Source organism: Gopherus evgoodei, chromosome 9 (assembly GCF_007399415.2).
Source record: "Gopherus evgoodei ecotype Sinaloan lineage chromosome 9, rGopEvg1_v1.p, whole genome shotgun sequence".
Taxonomy (NCBI): domain Eukaryota; kingdom Metazoa; phylum Chordata; order Testudines; family Testudinidae; genus Gopherus; species Gopherus evgoodei.
Genome location: NC_044330.1, coordinates 30,547,081 through 30,569,808, shown reverse-complemented (window position 1 = coordinate 30,569,808; position 22,728 = coordinate 30,547,081). Strand labels below are relative to the sequence as shown.

General features: G+C 38.5%; 1 protein-coding gene across 2 annotated transcripts in view; it reads right to left on the bottom strand.

The window, feature by feature from the left end:
* Positions 1 to 654: 654 nt before the first annotated feature.
* The window catches only part of ZIC4 (Zic family member 4), a 260,534-nt gene continuing 238,460 nt past the window's right edge, over positions 655 to 22,728 (bottom strand). For both annotated transcript variants that reach the window (XR_004002009.1, XR_004002010.1), the window contains one exon: positions 655 to 1,693. The gene's annotated coding sequence lies outside the window, so the exon portion shown is untranslated. The remainder of the gene's footprint in view (positions 1,694 to 22,728) is intronic.

The window sequence follows — 22,728 nt, the reverse complement described above, 5'->3', positions numbered from 1 at the left end:
ATCAATTTTTCTCTACCTTTGACTCTCTCTTTCATCCCTCTTCCCACTCCACACTTGTCCTTTTCTGCCAATGAACTTTTTCAAGAAAATAGGCACTATCCTACAATAATTGTTCTTCCCTCTCTCATTCTTCCTTCCAGTCCTATTCCACCATAGTCCTCCTTCACACCTGCTCATCTTCAATAAATTCAGTTATCATTTCATGGGATCTGCTTCTTACTTTAGTTACAAAGGGCCTAACTTCAAAAATAACTATGCTTTCAATGTCCATGCTTGTGTAACCAGTTTAATTAATGAACATCCATCTTAATATGCAAATAATCCATTTGCATGCTAAGTGGTAGTAAATGTGTGGGCAAATCCAGACCATAATTGTATGTGGCTTTTTCAAACATCAAACCTAAAATTACTAAAAGAAAGTTGTTGGGTTTTTGGGGGGGTGAAGGGGTGGCAGAAGGGTATGCAGTGAGAATGCAGGTGAGTGTATATGGTAGTGAGCAGAAAATCACAGCTCTCTCCCAAAGTCATTATCAGAGCAAGCCATAGAACCAAGAGACACAAACCATGCATCCTTTCCAAGTGTTCCTTTTAATCAATCACACAATATTTTACAATACAGAATTGAAAGACGGTTGGCAGGCAGGAAAAAAAGGACAGTGACCAATGAGACAGTAAATGTGACTTTATTTTGTTATGTTTTAAACAGAGTGTGACCTAAAAGAGCAGGTCTGGTTAACTAATACAAGAAACCATTTAGTGTGAGCAGTGTTTAAAGATATTGCATGGTGAATAAATTAAACCATTTCATGAGGGCAATGGAAGGACAGGAAATTCAGAGGCATATGTATGACAGAAAAGGTGTACTTTAAGGTGAGTTGGGATAGAATGGGGCATTGTGGATGCACAGAGATATAAAATAGCTGTTCCAGATTATAGGAGTGACATCAAAGATGCTTTTGCACCATGAGCTTGTGTGCAGTGGCAGAGTAAAGAGGAGAAGGAGGACTCCCCAGGTCGAGGAGGTGTTACAGTGTAGAACTGAATCTTGGGAATGCAAGGGGAATTTGCACGGAAGTCAATGAAGTTGCAGGAGGAATGAATTTGTCCTAACTTATATGTGCACAGATATCCATGTGAGATGACGGGCAGCAACACTGTGCAGAGGCTTAAATCGCTAGAGCTGGAGCTTGGGGAAGCCATAGAGAAAAGAGTTGCAATAGTCAACTGACATGGATGAGGACTGCATCTGGGTGAACTACTTGTAGTGAAGTTTAATCAAAGCCTCTGGCCCAATTTCTGTTTGCAAATTATTCACAAAAACTTTGATTTTCACCAATAAATTTGTTATTTAAAATTGACAAATTCTTCATGCAAACATATTTCAGACTACAAGTTGTTCACAAACTGTGACCCAGAGATCCATTTGCTGTTCAGCTGGGTGATTAGTCACATCACTGTAAAACTACACAGAAAAACTTAACCGTCATTATTTGCTACAGCAGAAAAGACAAAGAATGGGAAGTTCTTTGACAGTGCTCCCCAAAAGCAGAAGCATTTTTATAGTAGCCAGACAAAGCACCAAAAGCAGGCACAAAGATACATTTTGCTGATTTCACATCACATACAAAAATCAATCCATGGCTCTTCCTGCGTAAAACAGCCTTCTGAACTGGCTTTGTCTTGTGGGTGTGGCCTGTGAGGAGAGCACACAGAAAAAATAGTCATACAATGCAATGCCTTGCAGGCTAATTACCTTTGTTCACAATAGAGATGATTAAATTATTCATTGTAAAAATATTATATACAATGAGCTTAGCTCTTTTCTTGGTATAAAAACTGTTCCCAAGCCAACTTTGTTTTTTACAGATTTGTTGACAAATCATTATTTCTTATGAGCTGTTCATGTGAACAAATTTCAGATTATAGGTTGTTCTCAGATGGTTCACTTCATTTAGTCACTTTCTATTATTTACTCTCTGTGATCTAAGTTTCATCATATTTCTCCTGCTACCTGGTTGGATGACAGAAAAATGGTAAAGAATAATGAATGGTGATTGGTTAACAGCAAAAAACAAACACACACAAATTCTAGTACACATATGAAGAACAGTCATTCCTCATACACCCCTGCAAAAAGAAAAACAACAACAATCATCAACCCCAGTTAGAGCAAGTGTCTAGGAACAGTGAATAAAAAGGGGCAAAAACATGAAGACATCTAGCAATTTGAACAAATATTTGTGAACCCTGTTTTGCAGTATTTGGCCACCCCTAGATTACAACCAACTCTCTGAACACTAATATATCAATTCATTCACTCTATCCTAGAAATTGTGCAGCTTCAGTCACCTCATTGTCCACACAATTCCTCAAAAACTTCTCTATTCCCTATAAACATTTTAAATACTTTAAAATATAACAGCATCTATCATGCTGCGTTATGTATCATCTATCCAACTTCACTATGTATGCTGATTCTTCCATGCTCAATCTCACACCACTTACTTCATCTGCTTGCCTACAAATTGTTTCTCTACTTACCCCATAAGAACATAAGGAAAATAACGGATATAATGGATCAGACCAAAGGTCCATCTAGCCTAGTATCCTGTCTTCCGACAGTGGCCAATGTCAGCTACTTCAGGGGAAAGGACCAGAACAGGTAATTATCAAGTGATCCATCCCTTGCCACCCACTCCCAGCTTCTGGCAAATAGAGGCTAGAGACACCATCCATGCCCATCCTAACTAATAGCCAATGATGGACCTGTCCTCCATGAATTTATCTAGTTCTTTTTTGAACTCTGTTATCTTCTTGCCCTTCACAATATCCTTTGCCAAAGAGTTCCACAGGTTGACTGTGCTTTGTGTGAAGAAATACTTCCCTGCCCAACCCACAATTATCTCACATTTCCTTCCCCATCTCCTTGGTTCATATTTTGTCTATATGTTGTCACTGTGGGTCAGATTATGATGCCTTTATTCACACTGAATAGTACCTTCTCCATCCCATCCCATTCAGTAAGACTACTCATTGAGTAATATACTACTTAATGTGAGTAAGAGTGGCCTTTGGATTGTAAATCTTTGGAGGAACTAAATAAATTCACCCTGGCAAACTGATAGCAAAGGGAAATATGCTAATTATATACAAGTATTTGAAGAAGCTAAACACATAGGGTCAGATTCTCAGCTAATGTAAATCAATGTAGCTCCACTGAAGTAAATGGAACTGCTTAGATTTACCCCAGCTGAGGGCGAGTCAAATACTGCCTTCAGGTATATTCTCTTGCTTTAAAGACAGAAAGTGGTGAGAGTGGACTAACGGTGAAGAATTATAAGTAGGATAAAGGATGAGATAGATAAAAAAAAATATGAGTGTCCAAAAAATGTCCAAGAGTGAGGATTACTAAATTGTGAATTTCCCAGAAAAGTGGTAAAAGCCTCGTTGCTTAAATTGTTTAAAATTAGATTGGACAAAATACTTGGGAATATATTAAGATCTCTCTGGTCCATTGAGACCAACCCTGCATTAGCATTATCAGGGCTAGAGGGACGAGGTAGCTTTGGGTCATTTCCATCACTAATTCCTATGATTCTGTGGTCAAGGAATACTCTAGAAAAGAGGTAGAGTATTGTAAAGAAAGACACAGAAGAGTTTATTCCACATTTGTAAAGAAGTCTAATATGAGCCCTTAAGAAAAATACATTTAAATCCAGCATAGAAATGGCCAGCTTTCAAACAGCCTTATTTATAAAAGAATGGTCTTTTAAAAAACCCGCAAAATAACTGTAAGTTAAGCATGTAATGTAGAGCATAAATTCCTCACAATCAAAGATGAATTAAAAAAAGTGAACCCTGGAGAAAAAGAAGCCTAGCCATCTGACAAGGCCTAGGGCACATGTAACCCCATCACTACGAATGACTGCGGAGCTTACAAAACAAGCCAGATGCTGTTCCTGGAAGGATTTCATCTATAATATCCGAACTGCATGACAGCCTATCACAACTCATGTTTGGCCTTAAGGTGTGCAGAACTGGGTGAAATAGGCAAACAATAAGAGAGAAGAGTGAGACAGCGCAGTCTTTTTTACTAACTGAAGAGTTTTATTTATTTATTTTATTTTAAAATTGCATTTGCTTTACCTGCAGACAGTGGCACAGATGGTACTGCTATAGTATTCTGCTATAATATGCTGATTCCTTTGTAGTGTTGCATAGATGCCCAAACATATTTTCACTTACTGGGTCTTCTTCAATTCACCTCATTTTTGCATGCAGATATAGGACCAGTTCCTGAGGCAGTCTGAGCGCCTCTCTGGAATGTGCCTATCTCAAGAATGTGTGTATCTCCTTGCTTTGACTAAGTTATTTTTTAAATGTTCATTTATAAAATCATTGCTCAGAGAAGATATTTTATACAGAGGGCTAAAATGGCTACATGTGATAGGGTGCAGGGTCATGTCCTAGCCCATAGTACACAAGGGATTAACTCCAGCTTTACTTTTCCCTCCTCTTACTTGGGTGCTCTGGGAAAAGGCTGCTGGGACCGGAGGGGAAATACTGTAGGGAGCAGAACATTGGGTTGCCTGGGAACATCTGGGCAGGGGGAGCTATTTTTGCTTCTATTATCTAGTTTTGGTTTATAATTGTAAACCTCACTGAATGTTGCTGTTTTGTTTCAGCTGAGTCATCCTACCAGCTTATACTGCACTTTTAAAACTATTTCATAGCTAGCGGTATGATTCGGTACCTTTAAAATATGCTTGTGGCGCTAGAGCTCACCAATCATAAGGGCTAATTTAGATTCCTAAAAGGAAGCAAGAATTGTCTCTTTGTAGTGAGGTTTACAGAGGGATTGTCTGACTATACCATAAGAAGGACAGGAGGCATTACATATAGTTATAATCAGGCTGGGACTACCCAGCACATAAAAATGTGCCATGCAGGTAACCCCGTGTTCATTCAATAACCTCTCGGGGAGCTTGCACCAGCCACACTTCTTTCCCATTCAGGTCCTCCAGCCAAACAATTTCTGGGCCCTTACCATTCCTCCCCCGCATAGGAGGGTTAAGGTGGGCTATAAGAAAGGGGAATTTGCTCCCTACCATACCAATCATGGGAGTCCCCAACCCCCTCGCCATTCTGTTCCTTTAACCAACATCTCCTTTTTAAGTCCTTTACCAATCCATTTCTCCGGTCACTGTATTCCTTCCTACTCCATGAGAAAGGGGGCTTCACCACATGGGCTGCCCCTTTTAAACCCTCCTGCCCATCCCGATTCCAGGGGAGGAGTCATTGTCACCCCTCGTCTCCTCTTTTGCAGCAGTTTGCCTCTTTCTTCTCTCCACAGCCATAAAGCATTATTCCCTTCAGTCTGCCAGCCAGGTGCAGTGTGGTGTGGCCAACGTCTACACTGCAATTAGACACCCACGACTCAGGCTCACGGAACTCAGACTAAGGAGCTGTTTAACTGTGGCATAGACGTTTGGGCACAGGCTAGAGCCCGAGTTCTGGGACCTTCCCCTCTTGCAGGGTACTAGAGCCAGGGCTCCAGCCTAAGTCTGCACGTCTACACTGCAATTAAACAGCATCTTAGACCATGCCCCATGAGCCTGAGTCAGCAGGCATGGGCCAACGGTGGGTTTTTAATTGCAGCAAAGATATACCCTAAGAACAAGATGGTTTACATTATGCACCAGCAGGGGAGAGGCAGTTAACCTGTACAGGGGAGCAAGGGACATCTTCTGCCTGCTTAAATAAACACCTCCCATGGGTCTGGACTTGTCAACTCAAGCAGGGAAAAAAGCTTTAAAGCCAGTAGTGAGTAAAAGTTAAGCATTGTATTGGGTGGAGATACAATTATGGATGTGCTGTCTTTGGATGAGGTGAATAACTAGGCAACAGGAGGACGTCATGCCATGCCCATGCAATGGAAAGCCAACCCTTACCCACAGTCTGGAACTTCACTGTGAACCTTCCTTTTTGAAGGCCATTCTTATGTTCTTATGAAGGCTGTAAACTGTCCATATTACATCATACTGAAGGGCTGGATGGCAAGTTTTTTAGAGGTTAAAAACACTGGTGAAAATTCAGTAAGTGAAATCCTGGCCCCAGTGAAATCGATGGCAAAACTCTCATGGGACCAGAATTCCACCCAGTGATTTTAATGAAAATTTCCATGACTCCTCCTTTATTTTATGCAGCGTTTTTGGTGTCAAACTTATTTCCTTAGTAATGGCCAGTAATCATTGTTAACTAGTGGCTTTCGGCAGCCAATTACAAATATTGTTGGTGGTTTCAGTTTAGTGAAGACACAACTACTTTATGAAACCATCATCACATTATGGGCTAAACAACATCTCTTTCTGGCAGTCTTACCATTGATGCCGAGAAGTTAATGACATCCCATCATTTATAAACCCTTTGTGCAACTCATAATCAGTAGTGAGAGGCAGCAAATATAATTGATGGGTCTACGAGTAACAAGGAAAAGCAAAGGCTCCAGGGTACCTATAAGTCAGTCCTATACTCTGATTCTGGGACTGAACTGAAAAAGCCTTACAGAACAGGGCCACCCAGAGGATTCAAGGGGCCTGGGGTCTTCGGCGGCGGGAGGCTCCTGCCACCAAATTGCTGCAGAAGACTCGGCACTTTGGCAGTGGGTCCCGGGGAGAAAGGAGCCCCCACCGCGGGTCTTTGGGGCACTTCGGTGGCAGGTCCCAGAGCGGAAGGACCCCCCGCCGCCAAAGACTCAGAGAGGAAGAAGTTCCGGGGGCCCAGGCCCCGCGAGAGTTTTCAGGGGCCCCCAGAGTGAAGGACCTCACTCCAAGGGTCCCAAAAAACTCTCGTGGGGGCCCCTGTGGGGCCCGGGGCAAATTGCTCCACTTGCCCCCCTCCGGGCGGCCCTGTCACAGAAGCCTCTAGTGGCTGCAGCAACACCAGGAGGCTTCAGTGGTAGCAGGAACCTTGCGATACATCAGCCACATAATATAGTAATGGCATTATTGGTGGGACTTAGCCCTGCTGACGCCAGCTGACTAGCTGTTACTGTTCATCATTATGTATCTATTAATCTCTTTCTTGTGCTTTTGTAACTTGCCTATAAAAAAGTTTTTAGCGTATGTGAAAAAAAATCCAAGTAACATAAAATTAAATCAAATGCTTATTATTTTTTAGATTATTCAAAAACTGTTTAGGAAATCTTTAATATTTAAAAAACAGTTACGATGATAGATAGATTAAGTACATATCATACCCTTACTTCATCACACCACTGCAAAATGTGTCACATCATACATATACACATAATGGTACAGGGTTGTTTGTTATTCACTCTTTCCATGGATTGGCTGATGCATCTTTGCCATGATTCATTATTCCTAACAGCTATATCAAGTGTTGCAATTACTACGTAATATAGATTTAAGCCTATAATATTTCTAGATTGGAGAGAGAAAAATCATATATTAAGTGCTTGTGGTATCTTTATGTATAAGTTCGAGAATCATTAAATAGCTGTCATTCTTCCTTCCTCCTCAGCATCAATTACTCCACTCTGGTTTTACTTACTCTACTCTATATAATGAGTCCCTAGAGCATGTTTCATTGCGGGAGAATGAACACATTCTTCACTTGCGGTCAGTGGGATGTGGTTAATTTGAAATCACTTAAACTATTATATCTGTCAAGCGTGGTTATTTTATTTTCAATTCACATCAGAGTTTTAGTATGCATGTCGGTTACTGGGTCAAACTGGCAGATTAATTTTCAAGCATTCTGTTGTCATGCTCTTCATCACTGTCTTTACATGTAGACTCTTGTTGAAAGTTAATATATGCCTATTAAAATTTACTTCAGAGGAGTACCTTTAATATAAACATTGCTATATTTATAAGCCAAAAAAAAACGCTATTTAATGTAAGCCAGCGCACATTTTGGTGCAGTCCTAGTTATTCTCGTGTAAACCAAGCACATCTTTCTGAAATATTTTGTCTAAACTTCCTTTTCAGAAAAAGGAAAAACGATTCATATACCACACTTAAAACACTACATATTTTGTACCAAGTTCAGAATCTACCCACTCTTATTTGTCATTTCTCTTTTTGTGATTTCCAGGTTTTCTGAAATCGGCACAAAATGTATTGTTCACAAGCTAAAGAACTAAGCTCAGTTCAGGCAGATTCAAAGTACAGCTCACACTGTATAAAATGTTTTAGCTTTTAAAATATTATAGCTTGGATTTGCAAATAGCCAGAAATTGAAGTGTTGAAATATTAACTTACATAGCTACCAATAACAGCGTGTTCAGATAAAGAATTAGAGGAACCACCAATGGGCTTTTTATTACAGCAATATTGTACATATTACATGAATAAATTACGTTGTTGCATTATGCAGCTGCTGCATCATCAGTTTAGAGAGCATGCTGCAATCCTAAGTATTCTAAGATGCAAGCTCATTATCTCTAAATCCACTTTGGTTAGAGCCATGATATGATCCAAGCTAAACTGCCCTCATATAACACACCTATGTATAATCAGGTACATGGCTGCTAGATAGACTGATGTGCTTAGATGCCTAATCAAATTTACACAGACTTCATTTCTGTAAATCAGGCAGAATCTTTGCCCTGAAAAGGTTATTAGGAAAACTATATTACCCATAAAAATACAAATGTGCGTATGTTTCATAACATCATTTTTTATTTGAAAGAGTCTAGTACAAAAATATGCATTTGCTATAAAAACAATTCCACTGTAAAAAGGAGTAAAGTGTCTTTTCTGTGTGGGTTATGATGATGAGTACTGGCATTTGAACACTGTCAAGGAATTTCTTCCTCAATGGTTGTATTCACTATTCATTGTTCTATAATGCTACAAAATGAAACAAAAGGATTCATATTCCTTATAACTACAAATGTTTGTCTATATTACACATCTCTATATTTTATATAATGATTTAAATATACTTGGTTAGGCAAGTAACAAGCTGCCAGTTTTGCTTCACTGCTTATTCTGCTAAAACTTTGTTCATTTTATTGTTATCTCATCTCCCAGCCCACCCTATTTGTCTGTTTTATCTACCTGTCATGTCGTGTCTAACCTAGGGTGATATCCTCACCCCAAGGAAGTCAATGGAAGTTTTGCCATTAACTTCACCCCTAAACTACAAGCTCTCTAGAACAGAGGCTGTCTTCTTTGTTATTTTTCTTTACAGCACAATGGGACCCAAATCCTTGGCTGGGTCTCCTAGGTGCTACCATAATCATTAAGATAATGATGACGATGTTGGTAAATATGTGTGCGATGTACTGTTTATTCCCATATATATGTGAGTTTAGAATAGAAATGGCAAAGTTTCAGACCCAAATTTGGGGTGCTGATCTTTTGAGAACTTGCCCATGTTAGAAGGGTACATAGGCCTATGTAATGTAGTTAATATATTACAATGCATGTATTGCAAATGGCACTGAAAGAAGTCCATGCCACCAACGATCCTGTCTGTACCCATGATCCTCCTCTTTGGTCAAGGACTTGGCCCACTGCTGACAAAAGTAATCTCTGAGGCACAGGAAGTCTGTGAAATAATAATTTTTTTCAGATATATTACTAGCACAACATATAAAGCACAAATATTGCACATTTAAGGAGAGGCTTTTCCAGGCACCATAGGTATATCATTCCTTTACTCAGAAAAATCTAGAATACTCCATGTTTTTCCATATAACTAATCATTCTGATTTTTCTATGTAAAATATTGACATATTCTGTGTTACGTTTACTTCCATAATCCTATCACCAAAGAAAGACACAATGAAGCTATGATTCTCTCACTTCTCTGGCATTCCCAGTGTGTTTGTGATTGTTGTTTATAGTCACAGTGATCATGGCTCCTGAGGAATGTGAGAACACATACATGAATCCCGAATAGCATTACAACATGAATCTGTAGAAGGCTGGCATTAATACTATCCAGTCAAACGATGTGATCTTGATGCTAGGTTCATTTGGTCTTGATTTAGTTTTTATGTCTGGGAGTGAGGAATGGAAATGTTAATTCATACTTTTTAGTTATAATTCACTCTTTGCACTGTGTTTGTTTATGTAAATCACATATATTATTTCTGTTCCCCACACCTACAAAGAGCTATTAAGAGGTTCACAGTGTGAAAATTCACCAGATATACCTGAAAAGTGACTAAATTTGGTTGGAAAAGTGAATTTGTGAATATATTTGGAAGTATTCATGCAGCTCTGTTGAGATACATAAACATGCAAAACAATGAGTGCCATTCCACATTTATAAGGTGAAACTGTCAGGTACTGTAAATGTTTCTTGGTTTAAACCCAAATTTACTTCAAAACACAGCTGTTTAAATAACTTATCTATTTCTTTCCAAAGTACACTTACATTTTTATCAAAATAAAGAAAAGAAAATTATATTAACCTTTATATATCCTTTCATTGCTCTTATAAAATAAAATACTACAGTATTCTCCAATAATTGCCTCCAAACACTTTGGTAGCACTTTGATAAGCTGGAGTGTTTGACGGCCCTTACTTTAACTCTTGTGCATATGTGTTATAATGCATTATTTAATTATATGATCACATAATACTTTTTCCGCAGGACAACTGGCTCATTCAGTGGCATATTCAATGGATTTACTCCAGATTTACACTGTGGCAACTGAAGTAAATGTGTCCCAGAGTAAGGTAGGTGCCATAGAACCCCAGGTCATTCTGTACATATCCTTTCCTTATTTACCATCCAGTATAGTCACTGAGGGATTGTCCCTGCCTGTTCTTTAGATATCTGGAGGAAAGAAGGAGATGGGAAAGAACCATGGACAATCTGGCCCTCATGTCCATGTTAGATGGTGTATGATGAATGACTCACTAGAGCTGTCCATAAAAGGTTGCAACAATGTGTCACGGTGGCAAAGTGTATTTTTCTTCACTGCCTTCACATTGAAAAGTTGTTGAACCAAATTTAGCCAAATTTTCAGAATAATTTAGCCTTGGTCAGTGACTATGTGCAATATTTCAGCTCTAAAAATGAAAGGTTTGACAACCTTTTGCTTTCTTATAAGCAAAAGAAAAGGACTCTTTAGAAATGTTTAGGCAATCTTATCTATAGCTGTTACCACACACAAGAACTAAAAAGGAGATCCTCTCATTCATCACTAGGGTCTGATATTTACTCATCTCTTCTAAGTCATCCTGTAATTCACCACGCTGAGCAGCACCACACAAAAAAAGGAAAAGAGCAGTGGTGGTCTAAAGAAAGTGAATTTAATTGCACTAATCAGTGTAACCCCCCACCCTACCCCCCCCCCAAAAAAAAAAAAACAACAAAAAAATAGCAAGATGTTGTCAGTCATCAAAGAAATGAAATTCATGACAGGTCAATAGTTTGTGGTGACTTGGATAAAAAAAAAAATTCTTCCAAGCTGTAGTGAAAAATGAAGACATCCCATCTGGGCCACTAATACAAAGAGAGTTGAAAGTTACAAGAAAGAGAAAAAAAATGCAGTCTGAGGAAGGGTAACAGGGGGAAATACGATTGAAAGAACAAAACATCAACACTGTTAGTCATGAGGAACAGACAGAAGGGAGGGATTGCCTGCTGACCATGTGTACCAGTGCCAAGGAACCTAAATGGAAACCAGCATCTGTGGAATGGGGCATTCTCTCTCTAGATCTGAAAGACAGCAGCAGATTGTTTGTATAGAAGGAAAAGGCGTCAGCAGAAAGAAGGAGCATACACACATGGAAACATTTGCTCTAAGAAGCCACTTGAAAAACAACCATGGAGTTGAGTGGAAGAAACATCTGTGCAACATGCAGCAAGACCACCACTAGTGCAGCGGGGAAGAGGTGAGAACATAAGGGAATATTCAAGCAGGGCTGGACATTGCTCCTTGTCAAAATGACATGACAAGCCATGGGAAAAAATTTTCAGAACTTTCATGAAAATCCACCATTTCATGGATATAAGAAAACAAAAAATACTTGTAATGGGGAAAAAAAGTATTTTTGTGAGAAATTACCTGAAATTATCTTGCTTTATATTTAGCAAGAGGCAGCCAGATTCCTGTTCATTAACCAGATTTAATCAACAAGTGAAATCTTTAAAAAGAAATCATAAATTTCAGTAATATGCTAGAAATTCTGCCTAAGATCAAATAGTGATTTCCAGTGAGTTTATCCCTCCTCATAAGAACATAAGAATGGCCGTGCCGGGTCAGACCAAAGGTCCATCTAACCCAGTATCTGTCTACCGACAGTGGCCAATGCCAGGTGCCCTAGAGGGAGTGAACCTAACAGGCAATGATCAAGTGATCTCTCTCCTGCCATCCATCTCCATCCTCTGACGAACAGAGGCTAGGGACACCATTCTTTATCCATCCTGGCTAATAGACATTAATGGACTTCACCACCATGAATTTATCCAGTTCTCTTTTAAACGCTGTTATAGTCCTAACCTTCACAATCTCCTCAGGTAAGGAGTTCCACAAGCTGACTGTGCGCTGCGTGAAGAAGAACTTCCTTTTATTTGTTTTAAACCTGCTGCCTATTAATTTCATTTGGTGACCCCTAGTTCTTGTATTATGGGAATAAGTAAATAACTTTTCCTTATCCACTTTCTCCACATCACTCATGATTTTATATACCTCTATCATATCTCCCCTTAGTCTCCTCTTTTCCAAGCTGAAGAGACCTAGCCTCTTTAATCTTTCCTCATATGGGACCCTCTCCAAACCCCTAATCATTTTAGTTGCCCTTTTCTGAACCTTTTCTAGTGCTAGAATATCTTTTCTGAGGTGAGGAGACCACATCTGTACACAGTATTCAAGATGTGGGCATACCATGGATTTATATAAGGGCAATAATATATTCTCAGTCTTATTCTCGATCCCCTTTTTAATGATTCCTAACATCCTGTTTGCTTTTTTGACCGCCTCTGCACACTGCGTGGACATCTTCAGAGAACTATCCACAATGACTCCAAGATCTTTTTCCTGACTCGTTGTAGCTAAATTAGCCCCCATCATATTGTGGGTATAGTTGGGGTTATTTTTTCCAATGTGCATTACTTTACATTTATCCACATTAAATTTCATTTGCCATTTTGTTGCCCAATCACTTAGTTTTGTGAGATCTTTTTGAAGTTCTTCACAATTTGCTTTGGTCTTAACTATCTTGAGTACCTTAGTATCATCTGTAAACTTTGTCACCTCACTGTTTACCCTTTTCTCCAGATCATTTATGAATAAATTGAATAGGATTGGTTTTAGGACTGACCCTTGGGGAACACCACTAGTTACCCCTCTCCATTCTGAGAATTTACCATTAATTCCTACCCTTTGTTCCCTGTCTTTTAACCAGTTCTCAGTCCATGAAAGGACCTTCCCTTTTATTCCATGACAGCTTAATTTACATAAGAGTCTTTGGTGAGGAACTTTGTCAAAGGCTTTCTGGAAATCTAAGTACACTATGTCCACTGAATCCCCCTTGTCCACATGTTTGTTGACCCCATCAAAGAACTCTAATAGATTAGTAAGACACGATTTCCCTTTACAGAAACCATGCTGACTATTGCTCAACAGTTTATGTTTTTCTATGTGTCTGACAATTTTATTCTTAACTTTTGTTTCGACTAATTTGCCCAGTATTGACGTTAGACTTACCAGTCTGTAATTGCTGGGATCACTTCTAGAGCCCTTTTTAAATATTGGTGTTACATTAGCTAACTTCCAGTCACTGAGTACTGAAGCCAATTTAAAGGACAGGTTAAAAACCTTAGTTAATAGTTCGACAACTTCACATTTGAGTCCTTTCAGAACTCTTGGGTGAATGCCATCGGGTCCCGGTGACATGTTAATGTTGAGTTTATCAATTAATTCCAAAACCTCCTCTAGTGACACTTCAATCTGTGACAGTTCCTCTGATTTGTCACCTACAACAGCCAGTTCAGGTTTGGGAATCTCCCTAACATCCTCAGCCGTGAAGACTGAAGCAAAGAATCCATTTAGTTTCTCCGCAATGACTTTATCGTCTTTAAGCGCTCCTTTTGTATTTCGATCATCAAGGGCCCACTGGTTGTTTGGCAGGCTTCCTGCTTCTGATGTACTTAAAAGACATTTTGTTATTACCTTTGGAGTTTTTGGTTAGCCATTTTTCAAACTCCTCTTTGGCTTTTCTTATTACACTCTTGCACTTAATTTGGCAGTGTTTATGCTCCTTTCTATTTGCCTCATTAGGATTTGACTTCCACTTTTCAAAGAGAGTCTTTTTATCTCTCACTGCTTCTTTTACATGGTTCTTTAAGCCACGGTAGCTCTTTTTTCGTTCTTTTACTGTGTTTCTTAATTTGGGGTATACATTGAAGTTGGGCGTCTATTATGTTGTCTTTAAAAAGCGCCCATGCAGCTTGCAGAGATTTTACTTTAGTCACTGTATCTTTTAACTTTTGTTTAACTAACCCCTTCATTTTTGTATAGTTCCCCCTTTTGAAATTAAATGCCACAGTGTTGGGCTGTTGAGATGTTCTTCCCACCATAGGGATGTTAAATGTTATTATATTATGGTCACTATTTGCAAGCGGTCCTGCTACCTCTTGGACCAGCTCCTGCACTCCACTCAGGATTAAATCTAGAGTTGCCTCTTCCTTTGTGGGTTCCCGTACCAGCTGCTCCATGAAGCAGTCATTTAAAGTATCAAGTAATTTTATCTCTGCATTTCGTCCTGAAGTGAAATGTTCCCAGTCAATATGGGGATAATTGAAATCCCCCACTATTATTGGGTTCTTAATTTTGATAGCCTCTCTAATTTCCCTTAGCATTTCATCATCACTATTACTGTCCTGGTCAGGTGGAAGAAAATAGATCCCTAATGTTATATTTTTATTAGAGCATGACATTTCTATCCATAGAGATTCTATGGAACATGTGCATTTGCTTAGGATTTTTACTTCATTTGAATCTACATTTTCTTTCACGTATAGTGCCACTCCTCCCACTGCACGACCTGTTCTGTCCTTCCGATATATTTTGTACCCCGAAATGATAGTGTCCCATTGATTGCTCTCAGTCCACCAAGTTTCTGTGATGCCTATTATATCAATATCCTCCTTTATCACAAGGCACTCTAGTTCACCCATCTAATTATTTAGACTTCTAGCATTTGTGTACAAGCACTTTAAAAACTTGTCCCTGTTTATTTGTCTGCCCTTTTCTGATGTGCCAGATTCTTTTTTATGTGACTGTTTATCATCTGATCTGGCCCTTACATTATCCTCTTCCGTCCTCTGCTCCTGACTATATTCTCTATCATCAGACTCTCCCCTAAGAGAAGTCTGTGTCCGATCCACATGCTTCTCTGCAGCAGTAGGCTTTCCCCCATCTCCTAGTTTAAAAACTGCTCTACAACCTTTTTAATGTTTAGTGCCAGCAGTCTGGTTCCACTTTGGTTTAGGTGGAGCCCATCTCTCCTGTATAGGCTCCCCCCATCCCAAAAGTTTCCTCAGTTCCTAATGAACGTAAACCCCTCCTCTCTACACCATCGTCTCATTCACACATTGAGACTCTGAAGCTCTGCCTGCCTACCTGGCCCTGCGCGTGGAACTGGGAGCATTTCTCATAATAGCCCCGACTCTATAAAAACTTAAGCATGCGCTCAATTTTACACACTACAAATAATCTCATTGACCTCAATGAAAGAATTCACAGTGCACTAAGCTAAGCATATGTGTAGCTTTTTGCAGGATTAGGGTCAATGACAGCAAATGTGGTATGTGCCATCAAGGATGAAGAAATCTACACCTTTCTATAGTCTGGCTTTAATTTAGTTGTTCTCAGTGTTTTAGGCAAACACAAGAATGTCATACACTTCTGATCGTGATGCACATACTTTCCGCCACTCCTGTAAATTCTATCATACCTTGCAAGAACTATAGATGCAAAATAACTTTTCCCTACACCAGATGAAAAAGCATCTACCAGGTGAAATTCCACCTTTTGTATATTTGCAATATTCTTTATAAAAAGCTGATCCATTAATGACTTTTCAGTACTGTAGAAGGTTGATGGGAGAAAGGAGTCCCATCTATATCCTCCAACTATTATCTATATACAAAGTCCATGTGCTACCCTAAAACCTCTTGAAGAGATCCCATAGAAGATGAGTCATGATGTTACTGGTTTCTTCCAACTCATCCTTCCATTTTCTTGAGGCAGAAAAAATAATTTATGGAACATGAAAGCACTTTGAAGTAACTGATGATCTTGCTGTTTATTAATGACACTGAAAGGAAACCCTGTTATAAAGTAAATGAAGGCATACACTTGCTACCTTGTTCATATTCCTGATTTTAAAACATGGCAAACTCTTTTACTCCACAAGGAGAAGTGCACTCATTCTTACATATAAGGTCGTTACCTGATCTTTAGAGATGAGCAGTGAGAAAGGAGAGAGTATCTCCTTTAATATTAGGAAGCAAAGTGAGAAATACTGTGTGAAGAAAAAATGAAGTTATATCTATGACTAATTTTGAAATTTCAAAGTATTGGAAATAGACCCATATTTCATTTTAGGCAATACATTTTTAAATTATCTCTCCACTACCCCCCAAATTGACATTATTGAAAATGTAACTTTTTTTTTTCATTTACAAGAACCAGGTTTTGGTAAATGAAAAATTTCTATAACCATTTTATTTATATTTTGATACAATTAAAAATAATTTGAAGGTATAATATTTTGTGGAAAATGACAAATTTTGATAATATTGACTTTTTTATACATATAAAAAAGGCTACTAGATTTTTTTTCTTCTTCCACTGGTGACTTATGATTGTTCTCTATAGTATATTCTAAATCTCTTTAAACAATTTACTTTTCACCTGAATTCCTTAATAAGTTGGAGGGTTTTTTGTTTTGCTTTGAAAGAGTAAATTAAGTAGCTATGAAAATATAAAAAAAGAAGTCCAGAAACAAAAGACATGTCTTCAGAAATGAGAAAACTTAAACATACAGGTTTTCATTTGGGAGGTGTTCTAACTACCTAATATGCACACATTGCTCTAACTTTCTTTGATAGTTTATTGTCACAAAAAATCATTTCTTATGACAATGCAGCCTTCTTCCTTGAATTACTTGTTAATTAGGTTTAATTATACCATCAAGCAGTTACTCAAAATCTGACCTTTTCTAACAAAAGTCAGGCAGCGAGGATGTAAGTGAGGCACAGAAACTAAGCAATAAGCTTCCTGTATAACAATAAGCAGGATTGCTATGGTGATTTTTCCCCATGTATAACACTTGGCTAAAACATTATTATTTACATTACCAATTTCTACATTAGGGATTACCTTCCCCTCAGAACCTCAAAGAAGGCTAGACAATTGAAAACGTTCTGTAAGCTTGTCTGTATAACTGTTAAGTTGTGGGATCCATCCTTAGGAAGAGACACAATGTAGTTAATGTCACTTAATACTCTAGACCACAGCTATTACTGATTAAAATCGCAATCACTGGGAGATGGTTCCTGCCTCAGCAGAGTTATTTGTTGCCTTACTCATCTGAGTGACATTCTATGCCTGGCAGTGCCAAATATTTTTGACCGCACTGGACCAGCCCTCCAAATGACTGATTAAAATGGGCTGCTGCTTTCTGGAGATTAGATAATTTAGCATAGCTGGAGTAGGGAGTTCAAACTACGGTGTTTGCCAACCAACAAAAACTTCTCATTCTCCTACCTGGTCCCTGGTCTCTGGATTAGCGTTCTTGGCCTTTTCTCTCGGTTAAAAGGCAAGGATTGAATAGGCTTGGCCCATGAGATAAGTTTTATGGTTCAGTGTCAGGCCAGGTTTGATCCTTGCATAGTTGTGAAGCTCTGACATAGCGAGAAGCTCAGTTCAAAAGCTTGTTTCTTTCACCAACAGAAGTTGGTCCAAAAAGAGATATTATCTCACCCACCTTGTCTCTCTAATATCTTGGGGCCAACACAACTACAACACACTGTAAACAACCTTGGTAAGAGTGTGCATGATCATTTTATCATATGAGGTATTCTCTCTGCTAGGTCCTGCAAGATACTTAGTGGCTCCTGGGACATCAGTGACAGTTGGAAGCACTCAGAACTTTGCAAGACCGTATCTTTATTTTATTTTTTTCTGGTTCAGCTTCACAGTATACAAGTTCTTTCCCTTATCATTAGAGCTGTGTGAAGGATAGAAATTCCATTTCATATAAGATTTCAAAATTTCAAATTTTGGCTTCATTTTGAATTGGAACAAACCCCCAAAATTTTGAAATTTCATCCAAAAGTTTTGTTTTGATTTTGACATTTAAAAATTTTGTATTATAATATATAATACAAAATAAAAGATCAATTCAAAATGAAAAATCAAAACACTTCATTCTGAAAATGCAGAAATTGGACATTTCAAAATTGTTGGAACTCTTATTTTTTCTGGTTTTCTTCTAAAAGAAATTCATATGAAATCAACCCAACTTTGCAAGGTGTTTCAATTTTGACAGAACAGCATATTCAAACAGAGTATGGTTCTATCCAAGTTTTTCTGATCCCCTCTAGTAGTCATCATGGCTCAGTGATAATTTAGTGTTCCGATTTCCTGTTTACCAGCACCAGTCTTCCTTACACCCATGCTCCTCTGCCAACAGGCAAGTTCAATACCTTTTTAACATTTTGCTGGCACATCATCTTTCCACCTCTGAAACATTGCTGAGAACCTGATACTTTGCTAGAGATGTTCAGTTTTCTAGCACTGCATGAACTCAGTGCTTGAGATTCTATTGCAGCAACTCCCATGTAAACTTAATTTCTTCTGGCTCAGATAATAGGCACAGGTGTATTGCTGGAGTATGGTAGGTAGCCCCACAAACCAACTTGTTGTGAAGAATATCATTTAACACACCTTTGAATGTGCAATGCTCAGCAAGTCAGCAAGTCACAGACTGTCAAACCATTTCTACCTCTGCTTGGTCTCTTATTAAGCTGGGATATCTCAAAGATCATAGGCTGCTTTGAAGCAAAAAGTGACACAAGTACTTGCATAGTCTTTGCATATATTTTTGTTCCTGGCCTGTCTGGTGAAACAAACTGTGTAATAGGGTGAAAGTTTTACCTCTGATCATACTCACAGTCGATCCAGACTACCAGTAAGACTTTGTAGCTACAATACATGTCAGAGGTTCAGTTCTGGAGTTCCACTTTAGCTATATTCTAATTGTGGGAATTTTTATAGGAATCAATATACTGAATGGTATTCCAGAACTAATCACTCACCACCAGCAATTCCTCTTTTCTCATTCATCGTTATGGGCAGTTTTACCCTTCTTTTTTTTTTTTTAGGAACCATGAACCTCTCTCTGTTCTCTTTCTTAACACCTACCATATTCCTCCTCTCCCTCTTGATTGAATTTGCAAGTTCTTAAGAGGTGTGGAGTGTAGGTGTATGCACTCTGTACTATACTCAGATACCGTACAGTAGTGGTTTTCAAACTGAGGTATGCACGCTCTCATCAGGGAGTATTGAGAACAACAAAACACAAAAGGGACGTTGGGGAGGATGGACTGGGAGTTGGGGATACAGAAAGAAGACAAGGCAAATCTGTGACACTGGTGCAGAACCTCTATAGTACATGAAGCATGCTGTAGACACTTTAATGGCAAATCACTACTCTTGTGGCAAAGCATGAACAAATCCAGTACAAGGCCTGTTGAAGGCCAAGGCAATGGGAGAGGCCAGACAGTTCATGGGATGAAAATATTCCTCATGGGGAGCCATACGGCCACCCTTTTGCTACACTGCCCATACCTCCTTCTTCAGCCTTAGAGGACAAAGCCCTAGTTTTCCCTCCAGGGAATTTTTCCTCATACCAGGGTTGGGGAGCTTTGAAAATGCAGAAGCTACAGTTATTTACAGTGGTTTCATTCACTAGAACCATCTGCATCTGGAAATTGGGTCATTTGCTTGTTTGTTTGGGTTTTTCCCTGTGGTTCTTCCTCCCTGGTGATGACCCAGTGGAACTTCTATTTCCATTGCCACCATTAAGAATGTGACATAAGTAGATTCACAACTAAGTAATAGTTATCTGCTGCATTCTAGCAGAAAACAACCAATCTTCCCCACCCCAAAATGAATTTTGACCAAGAGAAGAGACTAACACAGACTTCTGCCATTCCACAATTTTTAAAGTTAGACTAGGAAGCAGAACTATTGCTAAACCACACAGAGCACATATACATATCACCCTCACCCTCCTCGCCCCCGCTCGCCTGTCACTTATACTTCCCAAATAGACAGAGCAGCAAGCTACGGGTCCTGTCTTGCAAACACACACTTGAGTAGTCCCATTGACTTCCAGATGACTACTGAAATCCATAAAATTAATTGTGAGTGTAAATGTTTGTAGGATTAGGCCAAAAGAGAGGGAGAAGTTGTTTGTTTTAGTATTTTTAGAAATAACATTCCAATTATCTGCCATATGCATTTACTGGTACTGAATTCACTGCCAAAATAATTGCCATTCTAGTGTAAATCATTATGGTGTTATTGTCTTTACTTGGTAACGGTCTTGCGTTTATACCTATTTTGTCATGCTGCCACTTAAGATTTCTAACCTTACATATTAAATAAACTTTTACTTTAAATAATTAAATATTATGCTCCTCCAAAGCTGTTTTATTCTAGTTCTCTGTAGCAATGACATTATCTGGTGTTATGAAACCTTGGGAAAACACTCATCTCCATTATTACAGAGATAGGGAATACACTACTAAATGCATAGTCATAAAAGTGGCCTATCTTATTCAGTGTTGATAAATTTAAGAGACTGAGGCTAACAAGAAAGACACATGAAGGAATAATAGCATTGATATTTCTGAATTATTGAATAAGTGTGATTTATAGAAGAGAAAACTCTCAAATCTTTGGTGCAGTGGCAATGGAAAGGGAATATACATGAAGGGAAATACGGAATTATCTTAGCAGTGTGGAATCCTCTGTCCGGCCTGTAATATCGAATACACTGGGAAAGGTACCCAAAACAGTACAGAGTGCGAATCTTAGTTATTAAAAAAGGTCAGATAAACTACTGTGAGTCTATGTTCTTTAAAATAGATAAGATTAAAGGCCAAAAATTGGTTTCAGATGTAGGTGACTCTCATTGAAATGAATGGGAAAATGGCATGCACATCTGAGGGCAGGATTTGGCCTAAGACAGGGAACCTCACTGAGATATACCAAATTGTAAAGGAGACAGAAAGGATCAATGATACTAGGATCATGGAGCTGGTGTCAAGAACTAGAAAGAGAGAGCAGAAACCAAAGCGAAGGAAGCGCCAAGCTCAAGAGAAATTTAGGTGGAATTTCTTTATATGCACTGCACTTAATGTACAAAATGAATGACTGAGAGCAGCAAGAAGAATGATCAATATCATGTTTCAAAAAGGAGTAGGATGATTACTTGGAAGGAAAAGCTGATATTGTCGAGCATAACTTCTAACTCAAAGGATGAGGGCAGGACTGAATAGGCATTGCAGTCTTTTTCGGTCAAAAATGTTCTGCCTTCTCATATTAGCAGCCATACGCCAGGCATTCAATGTAATAATTCAAAGAGATTTTTGTCTTTCTTTCTTTCTCTCTCTCTTTTTTAATGTACTTCTTCCTTCTGATTAAGTAGGCTAAATTAGGTGAGAATGCAACATTGCATTAAACAAATTGTGAATGAGTCTGGCTGCCCAAATTAGATTTCAAGGCAAAGACAAATGCTTAGAATTATGTGTTTTCTGTTTTGTGAATCATGGAGGCTGCTGTACTGATGCAACAACCAATATTCTAAGCTGACATCAAAGCAAAAAAAAAAAAAATCAGCTGAAATGACAGCAGCAGCTGCAGCATCCGCCTCTAAATTAGGCTGTGTTTCAAAGTCTGGACTCAACTGCTAAGCAGTATAAAGACCCAGGAGGAAGGCTGCCCAACAAAAAGAGTTAGCTTTCTAACCTAACACATCAAAGTAACACATGCTAAGAGGAGCGATAAATGCATATGGCACACATTCACATGCTGCCTAATTGCACTGGGCTCATGAAACCAAGACAAATCTTCAGCTTACTCCTAGTTTTCGGGAGGATTTCAGACCTTTTCTATTGTGGAAAGCTGACATAAATTGATAGCACATTAGATTCTTGCTTTGTGATGATGCATTCCATAATTTCAAAAAGATGGACAGTTTTCATATCATAGGACACCTTCAAAATACCGCATTCTTAATTGTATGATTTATGTATCTACCAGATCAATCATGCTAAACCTTCATCACAACGTTCAGAAAAGGAATCTCTTATTAAAGATTTTCGTTTACTCATCTTGAACTGAAGTCATCAAATTATCAGTGATAATATATTTCAATGCCAATCTAATTATACTTATTAAGAAAAAATAAGAAATAAATTATTAAATGCTGAGAGTAGATTTTATAGTGGCAGAAATAGTTCCATCCCAGTTAAATTTTCCATAACAAATTTTTTTCTAGGTACTAAGGTTGTAACATATTCAGCAAAACTATTTGCAGTTTTATATATGATGCACAAAGGAAAAAGGGTCATTGCCATAATGCAGAAGCTTAATACTACACCTAAATATTCACAGTTTTAGATTGTATTATGTAGTTTAAAACGCTCACAGTATACTG